Source organism: Rhinatrema bivittatum, chromosome 2 (genome assembly GCF_901001135.1).
Source record: "Rhinatrema bivittatum chromosome 2, aRhiBiv1.1, whole genome shotgun sequence".
NCBI lineage: Eukaryota > Metazoa > Chordata > Amphibia > Gymnophiona > Rhinatrematidae > Rhinatrema > Rhinatrema bivittatum.
This window is the reverse complement of record NC_042616.1, coordinates 771,485,835-771,508,385: the sequence shown is the minus strand read 5'-3', so window position 1 is coordinate 771,508,385 and position 22,551 is coordinate 771,485,835. Positions and strand designations below refer to the sequence as shown.

Sequence of the window (22,551 nt, the reverse complement as noted above, 5' to 3'; positions counted from 1 at the left end):
GCAGATTAACTGCACATAGTTTACTTAACTACTTGTCGGGAATGGATGACTTGGGGGAATGATCACAGCATTATGGAGCCTTGAGCCTCTGGCTCAAATCCCAGCTAAGATGGTATATATAAATTGAGGTGATGGTTCTGGTCCAGTCCAGGAGGCCACAGCAGAAGCCCATTGTGGCATCTTTCAGATTCCTAGGAATCTGTGAATTCTGCACACCTTGTCACTGACTTGTGACAAGGACATTATTTAGTTTATTTATAAAATTTCTATCTGGATCCACAAATCTGTGGGTAACAGAAAATTCACACACAAAATACAATCAAATAGCAACAAACTACACATAGCACACTATGCTGTAAAACAAAGTCAAAACGAAACACAAAGTGGCTGCATGACCAAGCTTAGAGGGGGCTAGACTGCAGTCAGTGTTGTCCTTTCTGTAACCTGTAGTTTTATTTTATGGTTGGCCGCGCGTTTTCCACCGCTATTACCCCTTACTGTATAAGGGGTAAAAATAGCGCATCAAACACGTGGCCAAACGGCTAACAGATTTTCCTAGTTCCTAAGTTACCATCTTATAGGCATTAGCCCCATCAGTCTGACAATCCTTCTCCTATGGTGGGGGAGTGAGAGTATCCAACCAAAGGTTAGAGGATGAAGATGAGCTTTAGCTAGGTCAGATTCCTTTCTGGACAAGTTTCATTCAAGGCAAATGAATGATATTCATCACCTGAGTCATGGATCAGTTTCTCTCCTCAGTTGGGGGCAAAGGAGAAGTCAATGGGGATTTGGTTGGACCTCTTACCTGATGTACTGTAGCATTCTTCCCTACCAGAGGTTCTCTGCTATTCCAAGTTTCTGGACAAGTTGGTGACCAATACTGAGCATCATTGTTAGAAAAGAAGCATAGAGTGGAGGTTTGCAGGCTCATACAATTCCTGCAAACTCAGCATCAACTCTGCACAGATTGCTCCAAGATTTCCAGTCTAGGATGTAGCAGAATCCCATTTCTTGCCTTGTGATGGCCCACAAGTTTGACTTCAAGTTTAAGGTGTGGGCCATCCCTGATTTTGGCATTGTTCAGCTTCCTCACCACTCTGTAGTGGTGGAGTCAACCCTTAAGCGAGCCAAGAAAACTTGGGAAATCTCCATTTTGCTGCCAGAAAAAGACCTGAAGCTTCTGGATACATTTGGTAAGAGTCTTGTAGGACTGTATACTGAGTGCTTGAATTGTGGCGACCCAGTTATATGTGGTTACAGTATCTGCACAAATGCATCAAGAAGCTAAAGCCTTTGGTGGATTTGCTAGATTGGGAGCAGCTGATATTCATAACGCGGCTTAGGACACACAAGTGTGAGAAACACTTATTTTCCGTTGGTAAACAGGCTAAATTAGCCTTGATCTGTGGGTGACGATATCCGGTGGCACCAAATGGACTTCTCTCAATCTAGTAGAGCTTTGAGCTCTAATGAGCATGTGTGGGAGTTCCTGCAGAAGCCTCCTCAGGCTGTTTTTGTCCATGCTTTCTACTAATAGTCACTTTGTCTCTCTTGTATTTTTTTGTCTTAAACTTGATTTTTTTTCCTAGCTCCTTTCTGCTTACTGTGATCCAAAACAGCACTTTTCATTGCTACTTAGCCTTTGTGGCTTGAACAAAAAAAAAAAAAATCTTGCCTCAAAGTTTCTCAAACTTCTCAGTCATAGCAGCTAAGAGAATCATTAGCAGCTTCAAATCTTGTTTCTGTGACCAGATCATGCCAGCAACTGATAGCCATGACCGGTGTTTTGTCTTGGTTCAGACTAATTGCATGGATTGTGGCAGGATTTCCCACACTCACAGCAATCCTGGGCAGCGAAGATAGGCGCAAAAAAAGATCAGGTCTGCTTCCAGGAGTCAACACTCGAGCTCTTCTAGAAGCCACTGAAGTAAATCTCCATTCAGAGATTTCACACTTGGATGAACCACACTGGAAAATACCAGGTGCATCGAGTCCAAAACACCTTCGCTTAAAGGAGCCAGTCAGTGCCAACCAAGGCACCAGGACTCCTCAATGTAATTGACTCAGTTTGTGCAAGTGTCATCCAAAAAGAAAAAGACCCCAATGCAGCATCAATCAGTGTGCCATTACAGGATGCAAAGAAGAAAATGAAGCACAGTGCATTGGAGTGAAGTGGCTGGTGCACAAACCACAAGTGAGAGCTGCTATATACCTACTCAACTCTATACCAGCTTTGACTTTTTCATGCCAGATCACTCCCTCCCACTTTCACCTCCCATGACTAGGGCCTTTCCAGTTTCACAATACCTGTCTCAGGGCTAACAGTTGCAGTCTTCAGACTCCATCTGTTCCATTCTTCCTCCGGTCTGTAATCTGCATCTCGCAGGAGAACAAGACCCTATACTATTTTCTGAAGAAGATGGCCCTCCACTGAACCAGCCTCGAGGTCACAACTGACATTGTTTGCAGTTTCTTCTCATCCTTTGTCCCTTAGCTGGAGCTGCCCTCTTAGCCATTGCTACAAACTTATCTTTTAGCGTATCCCATTCTGCCCTTTTCACTGCAGAGTGATGCTGTGTGTGTCCGTCCCCCCCCCCCTTCCTTTTCATCAAGACAGCTATGTTTGGAATCAAGTGAACACTCCTTGCCTGTCTGATTGCAGGGCCCTCCAATTTCACTATACTGCTCTTGGTCCAGTGTCCCGTCCCTACAGGATTTTGCAGGCAGCTCCACTGATGCTCCATCTGATCCACCTTCAGATCTACTGGATCATACCTCGCCGCCAGAAGACTTACCTGTTGCAACTTTGAAGAAAAGATAGATATGGCACTCAGTAACGCAGTTCAAAAGGATCTCCTCCCCAGAGCGGAAGTCATGGGTATCCTCAAGATTTTGGATATCCTGGCTGAATAGTCAGCTTTGGCCACACATGTGGTATTAGATGTAGTACTAATGTGCATGTGGGAAACACCTTGCTCAGGTGTCACTGCCACATGTAAGTTGGACTTGAAGTTTTGGATTCAAAAGTCACCAAGCTACAGCATGCTGCTTCTTCCCCAAAACTCTGTAGTAGTGAAATTGGCTCTTAAGAAGGCTAAAAAGAACTGCCTTCATTCCAATTCTCCACTGGGTAAAGACCAGCGCATATTGGACAACTTCGGCAAAAAATTTTCATATGCTCATGGCACATGTTACGCAACACCAGTTCTATATGGTCCAGTACGTTTATGCCCTTGGTTCAATTGGAGTCTGGAGAGCAAATATGTCCTGCACTGTTCTTGGGCTTAGAGAAAGCCATTCGCTGCCTTCTGCGGTTTGTCTTTGAATTTTTTTATAAAACAGCATATACTTTGACTTAGAAAATATCCACTGCTATTACTACATCAGTAACATGGGATATACTTAGTTTTTGGGTTTTTTTTTTGTATTTAATATTTTATTGATAAAGGCATGATACAAACAAGGGCATCAAGAAAGATGTACAAACATTATCAATTGGTTTCATATAATAACAGCAACAGCAATCATCTCCCTCCCCCCCCCCCCCCCCTCACCATCAGGCATATGAGAAATGAATGCAATATAAGATACAAAATACAAAGCATATGAGGGCTAACATGCCCCCTCGGTAAATTCATGCTGCTGCCTAGGGAGAACCCTGTTCACAAGTAAGCAAACTTGCTTTGTAAGGTGTTTAGCAGAAAGATTAAATATGTAGTGAATTCTACAAAATAATTTTTGAAAGGATCATTTCCTTCCATTCACCTTTAATTCTGGGCATACAGAAGATATTGCATTTTGGGAATCCATTGGAAACAGAATTATAGTTTAAAAGAAAAACAAACAAAAAAAAAACTTATTTTGTCACATGAGTGAGATTATTATCAGGACCAGAGTCAAGAAAGTTTCAAATAGGAATAGTATTGGATGGCAGCTAAAAAGCAAGGTCATATATATATATATATATATATATATATATATATTACTGATGTGAAAAGCAAGATTGTTCTGAATGAACTTGATATTAAGGACATGGACAACAGGGGAGACAAGCATGAGATCAAAGTCAAGTCAAGTGCCATCCTGGGTCAGACCAAAGGTCAATGGCACCCAGCATCCTGTCTTCGACAGTGGCTAATCACAAAAGTAGGTCCAATTTCCAATCCCTGTGATGACTGGTGGATTTCACAGTCACCTGGTTAATAACTATTTATGGACTTTTTCTCCAGGAACTTGTCCAAACTTTTTAAACCCAGTTATGCTAGTTGCCTTGACTATATCCTCTGACAACAAATTCCACAACAAATTCCCTATTTATTTGTCCTTCCCTTCCTCCCCATCCCCCAACACACTCATGGTTATATAAATCTCTCTCATATTCCCTCTTATCTCTTCTCCAAGCTAAAGAGCCCTGATAATTTTACCCTTTCTTCATAAGGGAGTCATTTCATCTTCTTTACAATTTTTATTAGCCTTCTCTGAGCCTTTTCTAATTTCGCTATATCTTTTTTGAGATGGGGGTGACTAGAACTGCAGATATGACCATAGATCTATACAGAGGTATTATGAAGATTTCAGTTTTATTCTCCATTCCTTTACAAATAATTCCCAGAGTTGTGGGTTTTTTGACTGTTGCTGCACCCTGAGCTGAGGTTCCCATCTGAACACTTTTTTCTTAGCCATCTATTGCACCATATCTGTCTCGTTTCCTTAAGTCTTCGTACCCACATCTCCTTTTGTGTTGTGGGGCGATCGACATTGTACCTACTGCTAATGCTTTGTCCAGGGCTGGATTTACATAATGGTAGACCAGAGGTAATAGTGTGTTTGGGTATGTTGGAGGATTTAACTCCCATTCCCCCCCACACACACACGCAGCGTTCATCAGAAGTAAAGGGGAGGGATTGCTTCTCTCCGATCCTCTCTTCACCACCTAATCATGTACTGCTGTGTCATGTAGTGTGGCAGCGGCGGCTCACTCTGCAGTAGCTGTTACTATGCGAGGCGGCAGTGCCACAGCAGAGCTTATGTGAGTGAGTTGCTGCTACGGAGTCTGCCACTCAATATGACAAGCCGAATGGTAGGGACTGGCCTGGATGGTGACATGGCAGTAGCGGTGACACTGCTTTTCTGTCAAAATCTGAACTGTAAGCATTTGCATATTCCTAAATCCAGGCCTTCCTATGACTTAATTATTTTGTACCTTTGTGCTCATTTGTGTACAAATTCATATCCCTAGTCAAATCATACCATGATGCAAGAGATCTAATTTTTTTCTGAGTTGATTGATAAGTTCCAGTTTGATCCTGTTTCCAGGATTCATGTAGGCAATGTATTAGTGTTGAATTTCCTCTTCTCTCGTGTGGGCTGTCTTCTAAAAGACCAATAAACACTGAAACTTTTTAAACACATTTCCTTTATATTTGAACAGTGTTTTAGAAGTATAATTTATTGTAGCTACCATATGAAATATTAGCTTTTTTTCTATTATAGGAAGTTTAATTTTGGTTCCACTCAACTCTTACAATGGACATTCATGAATGTTATAGTTTCTTGTCTTATGTTTTTCAGATTGGGGGCACAAAGACAAATATCAGCGCTGGCTGTAGGTAAGCATCTTAATGTATTCTTTTCCATTTTAAAGAGTGATAGAAAAGGGACATTACTAACATGTACTTTGTTGTGGTAGATAACTGAGGAAAATATGGAACCATGCACAAATCATTCTTGGGACTTGGGCACTAGTTGTGGGAGAATAACAACGCAGGGTTGGCACAGACTTAAATGAATAGAGCCTGAAACTGATTCTGCTGAAGTTGTTTTTGTGATAATGTTAAATTCCTTCCTTTTGACAAGATGACAAATCCCAGTATAACATGACAGAAGCATATATATATATATATATATATATATATATATATATATATATATATATATAGGGTAGAATACATCTCCCTCAATGTATTCCACCCAATATATATATATATAATTATGTAAGAATAATTATATATATATATATATTTATTATTATTATTCTTACATAATTTCATGTTTGAGTAGCTTCTTTGATACCTTTTTTTTTTTTGTGTCCATTGGGGACTATTTAGTCAGGAGAAGAAAGTGTGACCATATGTTTCCTTAAAGAAATATCCTGGATGTATTAAAATAAATAAAGTATCTGGGCTGGAAAAATGCCAGGGTCTGAGGGGAGCTGCTGTGGTTTGACAAGGTGTATAGGGAATGATACTGTCACTGCTATCAATCCAGGTTTGACGAAAGATGTTGTAGCCTCTGTCTTGCTGGTCTCTGAGTTGGAACCATGCCAGTTGGCCACCCAACCCAAAAATGTTCTTTCTTCAGAAGTTGATTAAAAAAATGTCTTTATTTGATTTCATGTCATCAATTTTCCTTATCGTTGCTGAGAAGCTTGCTAGCAGCTTCAGGTTCTTGTCCCAAATGCAAATAGATGTCTATCATTGACCATCACAAAGTTTTCTACAAATATCTGGGACAAGGTCATAATGACTCCAACTATGCTGTCTGTGAAAGGATGCCACCTAGAGAGATTTGGGCCCAGAAGGATATTTGACTTGCCAGTGAACTTAAGTTCAGCTCCTTGAAGCTGGCCTCATAGGCCCAAAATAGTCAGCGGAGCTAATTCTAGTACTGGTGACAAGGCCATACTGAGGGAGCTTTTAACCTGATTAGATGTAAGGACAGGCTCAAAAGTTGAGAGAAATCTTTCTTTACTGGCATTGAGACCAGCACTCTGAAGACTTGAAGAGATTCAGCTCTGAGCATGGACACTGCTCCTACGACATTGGACTCCAAGAGCCCAGAGGTGCAGGAGGTTCTGCAGGTGAGTTATCTCTGCCTCGCTCGGACACTGCATGTTGGTCTCTGCAGAATCAATCAAGGGTCTTCATTCAGCATCTGCATAGGGTTATTGAAGATTTCCAGTCACCTGTGAGGCCAATATTATGTTGTAATTTGCCATTTTTGAAGTGGCATTGGATAGAAACATCCAGGCCCTTGCTTGGTGTGGCAGTTAGTCCTGACATCAACACTTTGAGTCCAGTGGGTGCATCAAGCAGCCTATTCTTGAATGCTCTACTTCAGTGTAAAACATATCATGGCTAATGCCACCCCTTGCACAGTGGTCAGATTCATGCGGGACTTGTGTCAATTGAAGCTTTCTGTCAAGCTCTCTGCTGTGTTATGACATAACATAGTCCTTATTCTCCTCTTGAAAGACTTCTTTTCAGCCATTTGACTCTTGTGAGCTCACATAATTGACCTAGAATGTTGCATTTTTGGTGGTGGTCGCTTTGGCCCACAGAGTTGGTGCACTTTTGTCGTTAATAACTTATCCACCTTTTACTAGATTTATCATAATAGGGTGGTGCTTTGCATATATTCTGAGTTGTAAAAATTCTAAAGGTTTTCTTCTTTAGTCTAAATTTTCTTGCCCAGGCATAAGATAGAGGAAGAGATATAGTTTTCATGATTAAGCTTCTCTTCTTCTTGAGTCTAAAACATTTTTACATCTCCCTCAATGTATTCCACCCCATAATCAGACTTGAAATAAACTACTGTATGAAAAGTTAACTTTTTAGACACCTCAGTGTCTGTAAGCAGTGGATACCTATAAACATCTGTATACCTGTAGCGTAGCCAGAAATTATATTTTGGCTGGTCCCAAGGTTAATATGGGTGGACACTAGCCATACATGTTCAAATATCACACTTTAATGTAACTAAAGACCTCTCTTAAAAAAAGGTGCATTGTGTTATCGCACCAAAGCATGCTTTATTATTAAATAGGCCTAAATGAAAATAATGGAGTTTGCTCTAAAGAATGCAAGCTTTTTCCATAGGGGAGAATCACTCCCCTAGAATACATTGCACCCTCTGGTTGAGAAATGCAGATTGGAAAACAGAGCAAACAGGACTGATACAGATCCCTATACAGAAACAACCTTGGTTGCACAAGCAAAACACACATAGACCCTATCATATACAGACTAAGTGTTCACAAATTAGAAATTGCAGCAAAAGCTGAACTGTAAATCCCAAAAAAGCCAGAATCTTCTGTAGTGCAACACAGGGAAAAAAATTAATGTATTTCTTCATGTCCTGTGTGAAATACAAAGATTTCAGAGATGCGCATTTTCCAAAACTGACAGAGGAACACTTCCCACCTTCTTCAATCCAAAGGAGACTCAAGGGGATTTAAAACAAAAGTACAGTGATAAGCATAAAATATCAAAAATTACATCAGCAAAAACCTAAAGAGAATATCATCTTTATTCCAAATGTGCATCCATTCTCTTCTTCGAAGATAATATAGAGAGCAATTGCAACAAAATATACTGCATCCTGCCACTAGGCCATAAATGTGATCTGTTTAAATGCAATACAGACCAGCAGTTGTTTTTGTATTCTTTCTTTTCTCACAGGACAAGCAGGATGGTAGTCCTCACATATGGGTGACATCACAGGATGGAGCCCAATCATGGAACATTTTTGTCAAAGTTTCTAGAACTTTGACTGGCCCCTACTGGGCATGCCCAGCATGGCACTAACCCTGCAGCCAGCAGGGGTCCCTCTTCAGTCTTCTTTTTTCCGCGCAGCAGTAGCCACGCAGTTAAGGGGCTCTGCAAGGATTCCTGACAGGAATTTTCCTCACGGAATTATTTAAAGTTAAATTGCCCCACAAGGGTCCCTCTGTTAACTTGTTTCAGTCCGCAGTACTCCGGTAAGTTTTTACCCGTTTTCCGTCGATTACTGTCGAGTTTGGCCCTCGCGGCCTACTGGCCGTCGACCGTACCGCGGTTCGATTTTTTTTCTATGGCCATGGCGTCGGGGTTCCGTCGGGGTCCGTACTGTACTCGTACCATGTCCATTACAGACCCACATAAAGTCTGTGTAATGTGTCTTGGACGAGATCACGATGTCTTGACCTGCACCAAATGTGCCCTAATGACACCAAAAGGTCGCAAGGCCAGAATGGAGAAGATGGGACTTCTCTTCCATGCTCAAACCCCGACTAGTCCATTGCATCGACATCATCGGAACCGGCACAGTCAACGTCGCGCCAGCATCGCCCACCGACCAGTGACTGCCCGGCGTCGATCACTTCTCGGCCTTCAACACCCTCTTCTCCACTTCAGGACTGAGGGGATCGGAAGGAGAAACATCGCCATCGGCACCGAAAGTCTCGGACCATCGAGGTATCGAAACCATCGACCTCGCCATCATCCGAGCCGCTGTCGAAAAAACCCCGTCCAGGAAGGGCACAGACCATTCCTGCGACCGGGTATCCGAGGCAACCCTCACCCGATCAGGGATCGGGAGCCACGACTCCGCCTTTAATGGTGGTCCCTCCGGCTATGCCTCTGTCTCCTTCTGTTCCGGAGCCGGGGCTGCTTGCTCCAGGTCTCCCAGAAGAACTGGACCGGATAGTTCAGGAGGCCATCGACAAGGCGATGCAACGTCTTCAGGTTCCTCCGGCACCGACTGTGGAACCAATCATCGACCTGATTCTGGCAGCGCTGGCACCGCTGCTATCCAGGATGGAAGCCCTAATGGCCGCTTTTCTATCAATGGGTCCCGGGTCTCCGATGGCTCCGATGCCCTCTCCACTGACAGCATCATCGGGAGGAGAAACACCGTTCCGCATTCCTCCATCCGGAGTTATGCCTCAGCCATCGATGCCTATACGTCCCTTTCCACTGATCCAACCATCGGTGCCGATATGTCCATCAGCACCACCAAGCCATCCATCGATGCCCTCGATGCCTATACCGATGCCATCGTCTGTGCCTCCGATAATTCCTCCAATTCCTTCAGAGCCTAGACCAGGACCTTCAGGTATCCAATCACCATGTCCCCCTCTACTTCCTAGAGGAAAGGGTGTTGATCCTTATGATACCTGGGGAGATGATACCTCATCAGACACCAATGACTTACCTTCACCCACTGAGAGTAGAAAGCGTTCTCCTCCAGAGGACCTCTCGTTTATAAATTTTGTGAAGGAAATGGCTGAGCTGGTTCCTTTTCAATTGCAGTCGGGACAGGATGATAGGCACCAGATGATGGAGTTGCTCCAATTCCTGGATGCCCCCAAGGTAATAACCTCTTTTCCCGTCCACCAGGTTCTTTTTGATCTCCTCAGAAAGAACTGGGAAAATCCAGGAACAGTTGCTCCAGTACACAGGAAAGCTGACACTACTTATTTAGTACAGTCAGCCCTAGGTTTTCAGAAGTCACAGCTTGATCACCACTCGGTCGTGGTAGAGTCTGCACAAAAGAGGGCAAACAGGTCAAAACCTCACTTGTCTACCCCTCCTGGTAAGAAACAAAAATTTGCCGAGTATGCCAAGGGGCCATGCTCATCTCCTGAATTGCTGCCTATCAGCTTTATATGACCCAATATAACAGGGTCATCTTTAAGCAGTTACAGGACTTCTCAGACTCCCTGCCTCAGCAATTCCAAGACCAACTACAAACCCTTGTAAGCAAAGGTTTTGAGGCAGGCAAGCATGAGATCAGAACATCTTATGACATTTTTGACACCTCTACCAGAGTGTCTGCAGCTGCTATTTCGGCGAAGGTGGGCCTGGCTCAAGTCTTCTGACCTTCGCCCAGAAGTACAAGACCAGTTGTCCAACCTGCCTTGTGTAGGAGATAATCTGTTTGGCGAACAGATCCAACAGACGGTTGCCGAATTAAAAGACCATAATGAGACCCTAAAACAGCTCTCTTCGATGCCTTCTGACTTCTCCTCAAAGCAGCCCTTTAGAAAGGACTCTAAGAAGTCGTTCTACCATCCAGGAAAGTCCTACCCGCCACCAGCCAGATCCCATGCTCCAAGACCTTATCAAAAACCTTAGTCTCGCCAAACCCGAAAACAAAAACCACAAGCAGCTCCCCAGCCGGGACCTGCTTCAGGTTTTTAACTTCCACTTGGAGAGCAGTAGCCAGATTCCTCTGTCGCACATACCAGTGGGAGGTCGACTGTGCCACTTCCAGAACATGTGGCATTCAGTCGCATCCGACCAATGGGTATTGGCAATCATTGCTCAGGGTTACCATCTGAATTTTCTCGCCCTGCCACCGGACTCCCCACCTCTGCAGATGTGGAGAACATCTGACCACTCCATTCTTCTGGATCAAGAGGTCTCCCTCCTTCTCCAGTCAAGAGCAATAGAACCCGTTCCACACTCTCAGCAAGGCCTAGGGTTCTATTCCCGGTACTTCCTAATCCCCAAAAAATCGGGGGGCATCCGTCCTATTCTAGATCTACGGCCCTCAACAAGTACCTCCAGCGAGAAAAGTTCAAGATGGTCACCTTGGGCTCGCTTCTACCTCTTCTACAAAGAGGAGACTGGCTCTGCTCTCTGGACCTCCAGGACGCATACACCCATAAGTCCAGCTCATCGCAAATACCTGAGATTCCTAGTAGGCCTCAAGCACTATCAATATCGAGTGCTTCCATTTGACCTAGCATCTGCTCCACAAGTCTTTACAAAATGCCTCGTAGTCGCAGCATTCCTCAGAACACAAGGTGTTCACATCTACCCCTATCTGGACGACTGGTTAATCAGGGCTTCCGCTCAGCAAGCTGCTCTGTCGACCCTCAGTCTAACCTTACACACTCTTTCGTTAGGGTTTCTTGTCAATTACGACAAATCCTACTTGGTCCCATCTCAAACTTTATCGTTCATTGGGGCAGACTTGGACACCTTACAGGCAAAGGCTTTCCTGCCTCGACAATGAGCACTGACCCTCGTGTCTCTTGCTCACCAACTGCAGTCTCAACATGTTGCGACTGCACGCCAATTTCTTGTCCTCCTGGGACACATGCCGTCCTCAGTCCATGTCACACCAATGGTCCGCTTAGCCATGAGGCTCATGCACTGGACTCTGAGGTCTCAATGGACTCAAGCTATTCAGCCTCTGTCGACCATTGTCCACATCACAGACTCACTCCATCTATCCCTCGCCTGGTGGAAAAATCAGACCAATCTCCTCCAGGGATTGCCCTTCTGGGTTCCGAATCCTCAAATCATTCTCATCACGGACGCTTCCAGCCTCGGGTGGGGAGCCCACGTAGCCAATCTGCAGACACAAGGCTCTTGGTATCCAGAAGAAGTCAAACACCAAATAAATTTCCTGGAGCTTCGAGCAATAAGATATGCTCTCAGGACCTTTCAGGATTGCCTGTCAAATCAGGTCATCCTAATTCAGATGGACAACCAGGTGGCCATGTGGTACATCAACAAACGGGGAGGCACAGGCTCCTTCCTTCTGTGTCTGGAAGCTGTGCAGATATGGGCGGAAGCCCTCTCCCATTCGATGTACCTCAGGGCCACGTACTTGCCAGGAGTGGACAATGTGCTGGCAGACAAGCTGAATTGCACCTTTCAACCGCACGAGAGGTCTCTCAACCCCTCGGTAGCAAACTCCATCTTCCAACAATGGAGAGATCCTCAGATAGACCTCTTTGCGTCCCTCTGAACCACAAAGTGGACAACTACTGCTCCCTCATTCAGCCCAGAGATGCATTCTCCCTCTCATGGGCAACCGGTCTGCTTTATGCATTCCCTCCACTTCCTCTTCTTTCGAAGACTCTCGTGAAGTTACGTCAGGACAAGGGAACCATGATCCTGATAGCACCTCTCTGGCCACGCCAAGTGTGGTTTCCAATACTTCAGGATCTCTCCATCCGCAGGCACATTCCCTTGGGAAAAGACCCGCTCCTGATCACTCAGAACGACAGGAGCCTACGCCATCCCAATCTTCACGCCTTGTCCCTGACGGCATGGATGTTGAAAGGTTAATCATTCAACCACTTAACCTTTCAGATCCAGTTTCTCTTGTCTTGATTGTTTCGCGAAAGCCTTCCACGAGAAAATCTTACTTTTACAAATGGAAAAGTTTCACGTCATGGTGCTCTTCTCTGTCCCTTGACCCCTTTTCCTGTCCAATCCCGAAGTTTCTGGACTATCTTTGACATTTGTCAGAATCAGGTCTAAAGACCTCTTCCATCAGAATGCGTCAGTGCAGTGGCCACCTTCCATAAAGGTATCGGGGATGTCCCTTTATCGGTACAACCCCTTGTAACACGCTTTTTAAAAGGCTTGCTCCATATCAAGCCTCCATTACGTCCTCCGGCCCCTTCTTGGGACCTTAATCTGGTTCTCGGTCAGCTCATGAAACCGCCTTTTGAGCCTCTTCACTCTTGTGAACTTCGATATCTCACATGGAAAGTGATTTTCCTTTTGGCTATCACTTCAGCTCGCAGAGTTAGTAAATTGAGGGTTCTAGTTACCTATCCGCCTTACACTAAACTTCTGCAGGACCGGGCAGTACTCCGCATTCACCCTAAATTTTTACCTAAGGTAGTCTCGGATTTTCATCTAAACCAATCCATCATACTACCTACCTTTTTTCCCAGGCCCCATGCCAACCCAGGAGAACAGGCTCTGCATTCCCTTGACTGTAAACGGGCTTTAGCGTTTTACCTAGACCGTACAGCTGCCCACAGGGAAAGCACTCAATTGTTTGTCTCTTTCCATCCTAACAAGTTAGGGAAGCCTGTGGGTAAGCAAACTCTCTCCTCCTGGTTGGCAGACTGCATATCCTTCTGCTATCAGCAAGCGGGCATTCCATTTCAAGACTGTGTTAAAGCACACTCTGTGAGGGCAATGGTGACTTCAGTAGCACACCTACGCTCGGTGCCGCTTCCTGACATTTGCAGGGCTGCCACCTGGAGTTCTCTCCACACCTTTGCAGCCCACTATTGCTTGGACAAAGCCTGAAGACAGGATTCCATCTTCGGCCAGTCTGTCCTTCACAACTTATTTTACAACGTGACGTACCTACACCCTTCCCACTGCCCGGTGGGGTTCAGGATGCCCTCTCCAAAATTCCACCCCAGTTGTCTGTTGCACGCCTTTGGGTACATTAGGTGCATGTTCGGATATCCTCAGCTCGGTACTCACCAGTATGTGAGGACTACCATCCTGCTTGTCCTGTGAGAAAGCAAATGTTGCTTACCTGTAACAGGTGTTCTCACAGGACAGCAGGATCGTAGTCCTCACGAAACCCGCCCGTCGCCCCGCGGTTTTGGGTTCGTAACGTTTTGTTTTATTTTTTGGCACTGCCTGTAGCTTTCAAATAAGACTGAAGGGGGACCCCTGCTGGCTGCAGGGTTAGTGCCATGCTGGGCATGCCCAGTAGGGGCCAGTCAAAGTTCTGGAAACTTTGACAAAGTTTTCCATGATTGGGCTCCATCCTGATAATGTCACCCATATGTGAGGACTAACATCCTGCTGTCCTGTGAGAACACCTGTTACAGGTAAGCAACATTTGCTATTCTACAGGTATGGAATGATAATTTTAGCTGGCAGATTGCTGTAAAGATGTATTCTGTCCTAATCTTTCATAATGCCTGAAACAATGTAACTTCCTACTTTAACATGTCTATACCAATGTTGTCTACAAATGAAGCACATTTTCAAGAGCTGCCAGTAGATGTCAGTTTAAGAATATAATTTGTGAAGTCATCTTAAATGATCTGTAGTGTCAAACAATGAATTATGAGCAAGTGGTTAAGTATTGGATAGCTTAAGCACATGTTACACCAAATAGCTGTATCAGGTTCCTTTTCAAATTTACTGCAAATGCTGGCCTCCACAGGAGCTCTGTGTAGAGTACCAAACTTTACTGAGAATTTTACTGTGACTGAGAGGGATCTCATAAAAAAAGAGATGCTGTAAATTTACAAGATCAGCGTTCCCAGCTTTAACACAGCAATTAATGAAAAAGTTTAATATATTTATTTTCATGTTGATACAATATACGAATCATCAAAACATTTAATTCTGTCAGCAAATATTACAATTCTCTTGCTCTGTATTGTAGTTGGTTAATATTAACATTACTGCTGCTCAGGTTTTTTCAAATGAAGCTGCAGAAGAGAAAAATTGGCATGATTTGCCTAAAGATTTTATAGTTTGTTTACATATAGCTATTTTTGTGTAACAATTATTTGGTGATTTTGAAAGCAGACATGAGCTCAGTTTAGGTGAAATTTTAATAATGAGCTATGATTTTTTTTTCTAGGTCTCTAAGTAATTCAACCTATTCTTTACTCCCATGTTTCTCAAAATTAGTAGAAAAATATTTTTAGAATAGTCCAAGCCATATTTATCTAGTTTATAGGTACACACCCATTTCTAGATGTAAGATTTAACCAGTAGAGATGACAAGAGGGGTTCAGAATTTTTGCAGCTGTATTAACCAGAAACAGACTACAAATCTTAGTAACTTTAAACTATAGCAAGCCAGACCAGGAAAAAGTTTCATAATTTAAAAATCAAATTAAAAAATAAATTTAGACCACATATTCAGAGACTAAGGAAAAGACCCTTTTCATGTACGTGTACACCAGGGCTGGATTAAGGGGCGGGCCAGCCCAGTGGCTCCCCATGGTGCCTGCACTGGAGCTGCAGGAATGGCTCCGTGCATTTACCTGCAATGCTTTCCATTCTTGCTGCAAATTGGGCAGGACACCGGGAGACTGCCTGCTCAAGGCTGTGGCTCAGGCGAGGCAAGACAGCTGAAGGCAGAGCTGAGCTGGCAGAGACTACCCGCTCAGTGTCAGGGGCAGGTGGGCTGAGCAGCAGCTGTCATTAAGGGAGAGGGGTGCCAGACTGGTTTGTCCCTCTGTCAAGACTATGGGAGAGCAGGAGCTGAGGCACATCTCCGCCCCCCTTCCCTTTGGGGTGCTGCTCTGGCCTGCCCCACGGTGCCCACTTGGCTTGGTCTGGTTCTGCATATGTATAAATAATCTCTGATGCATTCCTAGTTTTGTAGTCTTCTATAGGATAACATGATCTTAGAGGAAGTGACTTTTTTCCTATTAAATGGGGAAAAAAAGCGCTAAATTGCCATCAGCAGGAATTTGAAAATTTGTCCATGTGTACTATACTTCCTTCTCGCCTCACTTTCCTTATCTACTTGCTCACTCTCCATCCCCTGCATCTCCACTTTCCACTTTTCCCCACTCCCTGTGACTCCTCCTCTCCCTTCAGCACTCCTTTTTTTTTCTCTTCCTACCTTCCTCTCCCCTCCCCACCACGCAACCTGTACAATTTTACTAGCCTCCTTGCAGCTTTGCTACTACACACAGTGGCTTCTTTTTTTCTCCAGGTCCTAATCAGGGCTAAAGACAGCCAGACAACCTTGTCTTCTGGTCCTGATTGTGATCAGATTTCCTACCTTCTCCCAACTCCATGGAAATTGGCCTCCCAGCCATGAGATGAGTTGATTTTTTTTTTTTTTTTTTAAATACTGGCCATTGGCTGTAATTTATTTCTGTAGTGCATCTACTGAAAGAAAGTACCTTATAGACATGTTGATTATCATTTGTCAGTAATTGATGGTACACAAGCTCAGGATTCTATGCCCTTTCAACCTCATCTCATGACCCCTCGATCTAGAGCCTCCTTTCCATTGAAAGAGTCTCACCCTCCTGTTCATGGAAACCTTTAAGATATTTGAATGTCTCTATCATATCTCCCCTATCTCGCCTTTCCTCTAGGGCAGCGGTTATCAACCGGTGTGTCGCCAAGTGCACACAGATGTGTGGCCACACTACCCGGTCCCCCGCTGACCCAGCTGCTCCCCTTACCGAAGCGAAATAGGTCCTCCGCACGAGCTTAGAATGCTGATAGCCTGGGCGAGACGCAGCAGGAGAGCTGGAGTAAGTGGCACCGGCATGCTCTCTTCTTCCCACAGCCCAGAAAAGGAAGTGGTGAGCAGCGAGAAGAAGAGACCATGCTAATGCGGGCAGCATCAGCAAGAAGAAAAGAGAGGCGAGGCCTGAAGAATGAGCAGCGCGGCTTGGAGTAAAACGAGGAACAACGTCAACCCCCGCGGCCAATGGGACTCCTTTCTCCACAAGGGCTGAAAGTGAAGCAGGTTGCTGCTGCTTTTAGGGTTGGAAGTGAAGGAGGCTGCTACCGCCGCTAGTTCGAGGGGGTGGGGGGAGAGTGAGTGAATGAGTAAGCATATATTTTTGAGATCCTGTTTGTGTGTGAGTGAGACAGCATGTATGTGAATGATCGAGAGCCTGTATATGTGAAAAAGAGTATGTGTGTGATTGAGAGCCTGTGTGAGAGAGAGCATGAATATGTGTATGATTGAGAACCTGTATGTGTAAGTTTGTGATTGAAAACCTGTTTGTGTGTGATTGAGATCCTTTGTGTGTGAGAGATCATGTGTATGTATGATTAAGAGCCTATTTGTATAAGAGAGAGAGTATGTGTGTCTGTGTGTGATTGAGAGCTTGTTTAGGTGAGGGAGCATGTGAGTATGTGATTGTGTGTAAATGAGAGAGAGAGCGCAATTGTGTAAGCATGTGAATGAGTCTGTGAAAGAAAGACAGCATGTATGTGTGTGTTTGAAAGCCTGTGTGTGTAAGTGTGAAAAGACACAGCATGTGTGTAAATGTAAGAACCTATATAAGAGAGAGAGAAAAAGCATGTGTATATGTGAGCGATTAAGAGCCAGTATGAGAGAGAGAGGAGAAAGTTGCAAGCAAACCATCCAACCTGCTATTTCAAAACAATCTCAGGGCACCTGGATGTCAAATGTTCCCAGGTATGCAGAGCAAAACATTTTTTGTATCATGCTTCATTATTGGGCCTTTTTGTCTGCTATTTTGAAATATTTTATTGGTATCTAGAAATTTTTGATATGGATTTTTAATTATTGGATATTCCATTCATCTGCTGTTTTGAAATAATCTGTTCTTTTTGTTAGTATGGTTTTACTGCTACTGATTTTTATATTTCTTGATTTGTTTTATAAGGATGGGTGATGTTTCTTTTTTTTTCCTTTGTTTCACTGCATACAGAGACTCTGGCTTGTTGCAGTTTCCAATTCAGTTTTTTTCTGCATTCTTCTAGTTATGCGTTTTGGTCTCTTTATTCTTTGTTAGGTGAGGGTCAGCACATGTGACTCAGGTGAGGTTTTCTGCTGGCGTGTAGTATCTGTGTAGGGCTCTATAGCAGCCTGGCTTGTTCCATTTTCCTAATATGAGGTGTATTGGTGTCTTAAGGCCTGGGGTAATATTTTCAGTGTTGCCTTTTCTTAGGTAAGGTGTTTACTGTTTGAGTACTGGAAATTGGTGCTGTTTTGGTGTGGGATGTTTACTATTTATGCAATTTCTGTTCAGACAGAATACGTATCGTTACCTTGTGTCATTCTTAACAACAAACAATAATACTGGGCCTTTATTTTTTTATTTCCGCTGTGAATTGTAATGAGCAGTGTGTCACACTTGAGTGTGGTCTACAGGTGTGTCACGATGGGAAAAAGGTTGAGAACCACTGCTCTTGGGTATACGTGTTTAGATCTTTGTCTGTACCATAGCAGAGCTGCCTTGGGTTCCCTCCTTGCCAAGTTGAGCAGCCCTTCCTTGAGCAAAGCTCCCCCTTCTGTGGTGCCAGTTTCTGGATCTACCACTCTGCTGGGGTCGAGCAAGCTGTGAAAACACTGCAAACAAGAGTGTGAGCCTTTCACAGGTCCTGCAGGGCTCAACGATGCATAAGAAACAGTGCCATGCGTTAGAGCCATCTGCAGTGTCAGAGTTGATATTGGGATCAGTCCCATTGATGCATCTGGCACTGTTGGCATATCAGTCCTCGGGCCTTACTTCCCCATTGACATATCATGCCTTGATTCAACCAACATAAGCAACTGCCTGGGGTACCAAATTTTGAAGGCACCCAATTTTTGGGTCAAAGAGAAGCCTGCATCTGCATGCTATAGGACTGTCTGCATAGCTTTATGAGACAGGGAGATAAATACAGTACCTGAATGTAAACTACTTTGAGTTATCTGAAGGGGTTAATAAACGTGGATAAAGGTGAGTCAGTAGATGTAGTGTATTTGGATTTTCAGAAGGTGTTTGACACAGTCCCTCATGAGAGGCTTCTAAAGAAAACTAAAAAATCATGGGATAAGAGGTGATGTCCTTTCGTGAATTACAAACTGGTTAAAAGACAGAAAACAGAGTAGGATTAAATGGTCAATTTTCTCAGTGGAAAAGGGTAAACAGTGGAGTGCCCCCAAGGATCTGTACTTGGACCGGTGCTTTTCAATATATTTATAAATGATCGGGAAAGGAATACGACGAGTGAAGTTATCAAATTTGCAGATGATACAAAATTATTCAGAGTAGTTAAATCACTGGCGGATTGTGATACATTGCAGGAGGACCTTGCGAGACTGGAAGATTGGGCATCCAAATTTCAGATGGAATTTAATGTGGACAAGTGCAAGGTGTTACATATAAGGGGAAAAAAACACTTGCTGTAGTTACACAATGTTAGGTTCCATATTAGGAGGTACCACCCAGGAGAAAGCTCTAGGCATCATAGTGGATAATTCTTTGAAATCGTTGGCTCAGTGTCAGCAGTCAAAAAAGCAAGCAATGTTAGGAATTATTAGGAAGGGAATGGTTAATAAAACGGAAAATGTCATAATGCCTCTATCGCTCCATGGTGAGAGCGCACCTTGAATATTGTGTACAATTCTGGTCACCGCATCTCAAAAAAGATATAGTTGTAATGGAGAAGGTAAAGAGAAGGGCAACCAAAATGATAAAGAGGATGGAACAGCTCCCCTATGAGGAAAGGCTGATGAGGTTAGGGCTATTCAGCTTGGACAAGAGATGGATTTGGGTGGGGGGGGGGATATGATAGTCTTTAAAACCATGAAAGGTCTTGAACGAGTAGATGTGAATCGGTTATTTACACTTTCGGATAATAGAAGGACTAGGGGGCATTCCGAGGTTAGCAAGTAGCACATTTAAGACTAATCGGAGAAAATTCTTTTTCACTCAACGTTCTGGAATTTGTTGTCAGAGGATGGTGGTTAGTGCAGTTAGTGTTGGATAAGTTCTTGGAAGAGAAGTCCATTAACTGCTATTAATCAAGTTGACTTAGGGAATGGCCTCTGCTATTACTGGCATCAGTAGCATGGGATCTTCTTAGTGTTTGGATACTTGCCAGGTTCTTGTGGCCTGGTTTGGCCTCTGTTGGAAAGAGGATGCTGGGCTTGATGGACCCTTGGTCTGACCCAGCATGGCAATTTCTTATGTTCTTATGAAAAAGTGGAATATAAATCAAATAATAAATAGGGGTGCCACATGGCATTGTATTTCTGGGCTCCAAAATCTTAAATCCATCCCTGAATGAAAGCTAAATTATATCTGCTTTCAAGTCTAATTCTAAGAATTGAAATTAATGCCCCCCCTACTTGCTGTGAGACAGCAGTCCACTCACACTTATTCCATGCCCCCAGTCCAGGCCATCTCCAGCCATCTCTTTTCCACTTCTGTCTCCCACAAGCGCCCCAGTCACCTCACACACTCCGGCAAACTAAAAAATGCTACAGCACATTGAGACAGCAGTGCTCAAACCTCAAATGGCCTCCTGCTCTCACACTGCCTTATCTGTGCTCTCTAACCTGTATCAGTCTCTGTGTCCTCAGTCCTCTGCTGAGCCATGCTGATGCTGATCCTCCCTGTTTCCCAGCCCTGCTGCAGTGCCTCGACTGAAAGTGCCTCCGCAGCTTCTTGAGTGGTGCAGCGTTGCAAGGATACTGTGCCGTGCTGGACCAGATGCAGATCTTTGTTCCCTCCCCCCAGGGCCTGCTGTGTGCCGTGCCGCTACTTGAAATACCTCTGCGCAGACTCTTGTTGGGTGGTGCGCCAACACTGTGCCAAAAGAGCATGCTTCCTTGCCACTGATCTTCCAACTGCTGCTTAATCCTGCCGGGCCTAGACTGCCTCAACAGTATTTATTTATTTATTTATTTATTAACTTTTATTTACCGACATTCGTGCAGCACATCATGCCGGTTTACACAGAACTCAGGTGGGCGATACAATAAAACAATAAAACAATGTACAAAGTATAACATAAAAGTAAAACCATAACAATGTAACCTTAGAACCAAATACTATTTCTTACAAAAGGACACATTAACCGATCATGATCAAAAAGAGATAAACTAAGCAGTAGGGGGGGGATATTGTTTCTTCTAGGGTATCTATGGGTAGTGCGGGGGGAAGTGAGGGAAACAAAGGATGGGATGGATAAAGTTCGAACAGGGGGGGCTGGGGAGAAATTAAATTTGGTTTGTGTCGGGATAGGCCTGTCGGAATAGCCATGTTTTGACTCCTTTCTTGAAAGTTTGCAGGGATGTCTCTTGGCGTAGGAGGGTGGGGAGGGAGTTCCAGAGGGTGGGGCCAGCGACGGAGAAGGCTCTCTCTCTGGTGTGCGTGGAATGTGCTGTCTTTAGAGATGGGGTGTGCAGAGTACCTGCATGGGTTGTTCTTGTGGGTCGGTCGGAGGAACGGTAACGAGGCATTTCGTCTAGCCAGGTGTGATTATGTTTGTGTAGGGAATTGTGAAGGATGGTGAGGGTTTTGTATTGTGAGCGGAAGGAGATGGGTAACCAATGTAGGTCTTTTAGTATGGGGGTGATGTGTTCCCTTTTTTGTGTGCCTGTTATGATTCTAGCCATGGAGTTTTGTAGAATTTGGAGGGGTTTGATGGTGGTGGCGGGGAGTCCTAGTAATAGGGAATTGCAATAGTCTAGTTTTGTGAGCATTGTGGTCTGTACGACTGTACAGAAATCGTGGGTGTGGAGGAGGGGTTTGAGTTTTTTTATGATGTTAATTGATGTTACTTGAAATACCTCTGCGCAGACTCTTGTTGGGTGGTGCGCCAACACTGTGCCAAAAGAGCATGCTTCCTTGCCACTGATCTTCCAACTGCTGCTTAATCCTGCCGGGCCTAGACTGCCTCAGCAGTACTGAGATATCCCCAGTTCCTGCAGTCAATGGCTACCAACAAGTTGCTTTTCTCCTGCCATTGTGGTGCTAGCCTGGTTCCCACACTTACTCTTTTCCCTTCCATGGGCTCTTTCAAAATTCTAAGTAGGCAGCGTCTTATTAGCCCTGCAAAAATAATTGGGTGGGCCAGGGCTATGCCATAGGTAGTAGCTTCCTGCAGGAAAACTAAAAAAAACAAAACAAAAACATCGGCAGGATTTTTCAAGAAATCTAGAGCACAAGTGTGATGTGGGCTCAGGCTGATAAGATGCTGTTGAAACAGTTTTAGCAATTGTAAGATTCTTCTGCAGAAATGGGATACACGTTTATTTGGTTTTTTTGATACTACCCAAATATTTTCTTTCTGAAATACCAAGTGGATCAGCAGTATTGAGCTGCTTTTTCTAGGGTTAGGAACTCTGTTCTATGGCTTCAGTCTTTTCCTTTCCCAAGATGGCTTTCAGCCTTTTTGTCTGTTACAGATCTGGATGAAGTGTGGTCTGTGTTGCCTTGGTAGGATTAGGCTATATTTTAGATAGTGTATCCTGGTGTAGTTGCTTGTCGTCCTCGACCCTCTTATTGCAGTAGTTTGTAGTATGCTGGGACAACTCCAAACAGGTGATAGCCATGGC

General features: G+C 44.1%; 1 protein-coding gene across 4 annotated transcripts in view; it reads left to right on the top strand.

Moving 5' to 3' along the window:
- Positions 1-22,551, top strand: part of FAM49B (family with sequence similarity 49 member B) — a 424,918-nt gene that overhangs the window by 283,328 nt on the left and 119,039 nt on the right. For all 4 annotated transcript variants that reach the window (XM_029592024.1, XM_029592027.1, XM_029592026.1 and 1 more), the window contains exon 4: positions 5,572-5,609. The gene's annotated coding sequence lies outside the window, so the exon portion shown is untranslated. The remainder of the gene's footprint in view (positions 1-5,571; positions 5,610-22,551) is intronic.